Source organism: Dipodomys spectabilis, unplaced genomic scaffold (genome assembly GCF_019054845.1).
Source record: "Dipodomys spectabilis isolate Male_0828 unplaced genomic scaffold, ASM1905484v1 ptg000940l, whole genome shotgun sequence".
Lineage (NCBI taxonomy): Eukaryota > Metazoa > Chordata > Mammalia > Rodentia > Heteromyidae > Dipodomys > Dipodomys spectabilis.
Genome location: NW_024871617.1, coordinates 43,445 through 49,781, shown reverse-complemented (window position 1 = coordinate 49,781; position 6,337 = coordinate 43,445). Strand labels below are relative to the sequence as shown.

Below are 6,337 nucleotides of genomic sequence, written 5' to 3'. Positions count from 1 at the left end.
AAATTTGGGAGGCTGATCTACTTAACACATTTCTGGACGGCCCCTACTGAAAAACAGAAATTGTGGGTGGTACTATTTCTACACTTTAATGAATGGTTGAACGTGTTTGTTATTAGTGCTGGGTAAATAATTCAACTCCATTGTAACTTGTTCTCTACCCTTGAAAAACTTGTAATGTCACTAAGTATCACCTACTTGTCTATTGTTATTTTGGCGAATGTCATTTTAAAAATTTAATTTGAAAAGGAATAACTTTCAGGAGATTAAATGTAGATTATCATTGGTTTGAGAGTGACATTTTTATACCACAGAACCATGTTGTACTGAAGTCCCAGTGTTTTGAAGCACTAAGGATCTTCTCAATATTTTTCTGAATTATATTTGAACTCTAAGTAATGTTTTCTGGGCCTTGGTAGACCAATTATGGATCTATCCTTCCAGGAACTATTTTTTGGCCCACTTATGCTGTACTAAAATCTTTCATTAATCAGAGGGGAGGGGTAGTAAAAATAATCTTATGACACTTTTTGAACTTGTTCACTCATATGGGCTGGTCATATGTAAGTTGAATGTTTGAATTATAGTACTTACTCTCAAATTTTGTGATCTCATCTTTCAAGTTGCATTGCATTTCTCAATTGCTTACTGCTAATTCCTGCATCTCAAGAATTGGGGTCCTGAAATATAGGAAATGAGAAATTGAGATGGATCTTCAATTACTTTGTGTTGGCATGTTGCATGAACCTTGGTGAGAAGCCTTGACCTTGTCATCTGATGATGCAGGTAACTGGGATCTGGGATCCTAGGACAGAATAGCATTTTTTAGACATCTTATCAGCAAAATTTGGGCATAATCAGTAGGAATGGTTCAGAAATATGTAGAATAACAGTTTGGAACCAGCGAGTTAAAACAATAAACAGAGAATCAAGGTAAACTCCCTTATAGATTAGAGGAAAACAACATTGTTTTTTTACCATGTGAATTCAGAAGACCACGAACATTTAGAATGTATCACAACTTTATACCAAAGACATTGCGTTGGTTCTTTATCTAATGTACATTTTAAACCTAAGTATTTATATTCCAATTCTATTTATTGGAATAAATATATATCAATTTATTTGTGAAATTATCAACTAATTCTAGTACGTTTCACAGTGTGAAATATAAAATCAGCACATATAAATATAACATATATAACTATATATAATATAAGAAAAAGACACATATTTTACATTGTTCTGTTGTGGTTACTGTATCAAAGGCAACTCTTTTTTATAGTATTATTCCATTATCTCTACCTCAGTGTTTGATAGAGTTGGACCTTAAGCCTGACCATTTGTATATTTACAGCCTGGAGGCAAGAGAAATCACTGTGATTAAAACATTACTAATTTAAGGGCTAATAATGAGGAGAAAAATATGGACTTCTCTTGCAAATATGAATATATTTGGTGATAGAAAGGCAGTAGTGTAAGTTCCTGTCTGGTTGGATGGTAGACAGGCCAGGACATTAAATAATCATACATATGAACAATTTTTTCACCTTCTTGGTTTTAGCTACTTTTGAAATGTTATATATATAATGGACAATTATATTTTGATAAAATACCTTCTAGTCTGAACAGTTCTGTCTGAACTGTTCATCTCTCTATAATCCCTTGTTACTAAGATTAGTTTTGTTCAAGTAAGACAATCTATGCTCTCAGTGTAAGATATTCTGATTGGTCTGTTCCTACATGGAAGAAGAGTAAAGGGTCAGGTAGACATTTGTGCCAGTAAGACCTCATTTGGGAAAATGTCAGCTGCAGAAGGTGAGAAGTAGCTCTTAAGCAAGGCTTACTTTGAATCCATTAGCTCCACAAAGCTAATTCAGTTGGATAAATAATACTTGAAAAAGCCAACACCTTTGTACTTCACTATAAATTATTGAAAATATGATCAAATTCCAAATGAAAAAGACTTAAAATTGTCATTGATAAAAAATGCAAATGTGAGCAATCTGCTGAACAATATAAATTTTTTCACTATTCACAGAATTTTAGGGAAATAAGATCAATAGCATTGTTAGGAACAATAAGGTTTCCTTCTTACAAGTAGGCACCCATGGATATATGCCTGTATAAAGATTGCATCATTAGGATACTACATGCTTCCGCAGCAGGTCTACCTAAATTACAACAATACAGAGATTAACATGGCACTTGCACAAGGATGATATGAAAATTTGTGAAGTATTCCGTAGTTTTCATTCTTCAGATGCAAGAAATGAAAAACAGTTATTAAAAAGTTGATTACAAAATAACAAGTGTAACAACACACGTAATTCATATTATTAAATTTAGTTTGATATCAATGTATTAAATCTTCACCTCAGAAAGGCGTTTACATAGCATAACCTTTACAAAACTTTTGAAATTAGACAACATTGTCATTTTATCCCAAAGAAAAATAATATTAGGACCTAGGAAAAAAAAGGAATCTTAAAATGTTTCTATATGGAATACAATCCGAAAGGACACATTAATGAACCTATATATTATAAAATAATATAGAATTCAAAGTATATCTAGGAGAGAATAAAATAAATTATGAACATTATACAAACATAGAATATAGAGTATTTTAAAATATTCTTTTTCAGACAAGCACCAGAAATACTTTAGTTTCTGTACTACTCATTTCAACAGATAAGTTAAAATTATTTCTGATTTAAAAATCACAAATTCTGCAGAAATCATTATACATGTATACAAAAACTCTTGAATACATTTGACACCCATTGCAGGCAATTCACTTGGAAGAATTCCACGGAATTCATGAATTTTTACAGTACGGTATTGGTGTTGCCAGGCGCTGGTGGCTCACTCCTATAAACCTAGCTATTCAGGAGGCTGAGATCTAAGGCTCACAGTTCAAAGCCAGTCTGGTAAGGAAAGTCCGTGAGACTCTTATCTCCAACAAACCACTAGAAAACTGGAAGTGAAGCTGTGGCTCAAGCAGTAGAGCACTCACTTTGAGCTGAAGAGCACAGAGATAGCACCCAGGCCCAGAGTTCAAGCCCTATGACAGACCCCCCCCCCCAATAAAATAAATTTGCACTTATTTGGATTGTGGAAATATTTTGTATGGACACGAAGGATGGACTTGCATTTTTGAAATTTGAGAAACTTAACCCGACCATTAGGACTTACGAGAACAATTTGTACAGCCTTCTACAATTTCATAGAGGTAGTGATGCATACTTATCCTTTGGGCAATTTCGAATGCAGTTTCTTCTAAGTTGTTCTTCAGGCCTGGTTTTATATAATGGTTGAACAGAAGGAGATCCAGCATATCTTTGCTATCTCAATTCTCAGCAGCAAGATGTAAGGGGGTCAAGAGGCCTTTAGTTTGGGCATTGGTATCTGTATCATGATGAAGTAAGAAAGATGCCATTCTGTTATTATTCTGTATATATGCACTGTGCAGGGGTGTCCAGCCCTCTACAGTTATTGCATTTGCCACTTGAGCCACCAACTCACGGACAATGTCTAAGTGTCCACTGTAGGCTTCCTGATAAAGAGGGGTATACTCATCGTCATCCCTAGTATTCACATGAGTAACCTTTTTGGAAAGTAGTCTCTGCAATTGATACCATTTCTCACTTTTTCATCATGTTCCGTGTCTTCATCAGAATTGCCTATCCAGAGACTGAGTGCAAGTGGGAATGTGGTGTCCATGTATTTCCCTAATAGTTCACGTTGGTTGAACTGTTCAGAAAAATCCAGTGAATTTATTTATGATTTATTTTTCCTTTTTCCATTTTTACTATTCTAAATTATTCTAACTAGGGAGTATGGAATTGATAGAGAGCAGAGGAAAGACCTCCATTTTCAAAGGTACAGACTGATAATATGGAGCAGTGGTGTCTTCATGTGCAACTTATTCTAGGAATGAGAAAAGATGAAATAATGCCTTCTGTATAAATGCTTTGGAAAATGGAAGAGCAGAAAGTGAAATGATGCAACCAAAAATATAAAAGCAACATAAATTAGGATATTTATGGAGCAATCATATTATCTATGAGAACCATGAAAGAGAGAGAGGAAAAGAGAGACAGATGTGCAATGACCTAGCTAGCCACAAAATGCATGCCTCTGATTAGAGGCAAGAGCAAAGATGGAAATAGAATTTATGTATTTACTTGAAATTAGTAATTGCATTTTTAGTAGCCTACATAAAGAGACATAGCTTTGACCAAATTGCAGACAAGAATCTAAATCCTTGATAATTCTAGTAACAGATCTGACTGAAATCAATTGAATCACACTTTTTCTGTATAATGAAGGAATAGGTCCAGGCTAGGAAAGCAGCTAGAGAAGGCAGGCCAATTGTATCTGTGACAAAACTTTGTGGAAAATGGTATTGAGGATTACTTACTGTTGATCCACTTGCACTGGAAGCATGATTCTCAACTATTGCTTGCAGATCCTCAACTATTGCTTTGATAATTATATTCTTCAAGAAGAAAAAGTGGGATTTAATTGTTAGCAAAGTACTACTAATACATTTTGACTTCTCATTAAGCACCTTCAATCATCAAAAACACATTAAGACAATAGACAAGCCTACTTTTTTTAGATGAAAACAAGTGTCTTTGAAAAACAAGGAATTTAAGTTGTCATGCAAAGGACTTCGATTTTACTACTGCATTATACATTTTTTCTAATGTTGGGTACCAATAAATAATGAATCTATTAGAAAGCTCTTAAACCTCATATGTCAAATCGTGGGTTCTCTTATACTATATTATGGTATTTTTTATGTATGTTCTTAAGAAGAAATTTAAATTACTAACTTGAATTTCTGACAGGACAATATCATCACTGTAAATCTTGCTTCTATACTCTCAGTTTTAAATTACTATTTAAGTATGTGCATTAGATAGGTATAGAGAAAAAAGTAGAAGCCACACTGGTGGCTCCTGTCATTAATCCTCGCTAATCAGAAAGATGAAGTCTGAGGATTGCGGTTTAAAACCAGAACAAACCAAAAAAAAAAAGTCCATTAGATTCTGATTTGAAAGAAACCAACATAAGTTAGAAATGGAGCTGTTGTACAAGCAGTAAATTGCCTTGAGAAAACTCAAACAAAAAAATAACAAATTCTGGGACAGAGCCAGGCCCTGAGTTCAAACCCTAGTATTAGCACCAGGCCACTGAATTAATTAGGTAATTAATTACTTAAAAATACATTAAGTGGTCACATGTGGAGGGGCAGGATATAACACCCGTAGTGACTGGATTGTGTATTATTTTGTAGCAAGGCAAATTATCATTTGTACTAATCACTAAGATTTTATTTGAACTTTTTTGTACAATAAACCATGAATTTTGCATGCATGTGTATGTGTGTACATGTGTGCACATATATGTATGTGTATATGTGTGCATGTGCTGTTGCAATGTTGCTTGCCAATGTGGACAGGGTGAGGCTAAAAAGAGCTAACTGTGTTGCAATGCTTTTATTATCATTGTTCTGTCATGTCATTTCAGTTGAACCACCCTTCTCTACATTTTATTTGTCAAATAATAACATCATCAAAATCAAAGCATTTACAACATTAAGTTAGATAAAAGAGATCATTTTCAGCTCTTATTATATGTTAGGTGAGAAGATACAGACAAAATTAGGTAGTAAATTATTGCTGTAAGATGACTGTCAGTACAAAAGGTGTATTTGACCTGTTAAATTGGTTATACTTTTAAGATATGCTCATTGAGTGAGTTTGGCCGACTTGACCAAACAGGTCTTATTCTCTGCTTATTCCTGGATAAAGTCTTTCCGGATTTCTTTTTTTTCTGGGGGTCCGTTCATGGGGCTTAAACGCTAGGCCTGGCTCTGTCTCTCAGCTCTTCAGCTCAAGGCTAGCGCTCTGCCCCTTGAGCCACAGCACCACTTCCGGCTTTATTCTTTTTTTTCTTATGTGGTGCAGAGGAATCGAACCCAAGGCCTCATGCATGCAAGGCAATCATTCTACCACTGAGCCACCTTCCCAGCCCTCTTTCTGGATTTCTGTTGGAAATAACTTTCTTTGAAAGATCATATCTATTCTCACTAAGAGATAATCAGCTCCATATTTATTACAGTTGAATATCCCATCAGATTGACTGAAAATCGGTACTGTGGATATGCTTATTAGATATTCATTTCAAAAATGAACGAACAAACAAAAAACATGTGTCTTCTCCATATTGTGGATGTATTTGAATTCGTTTTGTACATGCAAAAATATCTTCAGTAATGGCTCTTTTGTGAGAGTAACTACAGCAATTTTAATAAATAAGGCTTTCT

At 34.4% G+C, this 6,337-nt stretch overlaps 1 pseudogene; it reads left to right on the top strand.

The window, feature by feature from the left end:
- Positions 1-2,150: 2,150 nt before the first annotated feature.
- LOC122102905 lies at positions 2,151-2,250 on the top strand (annotated as a pseudogene).
- Positions 2,251-6,337: the final 4,087 nt, after the last annotated feature.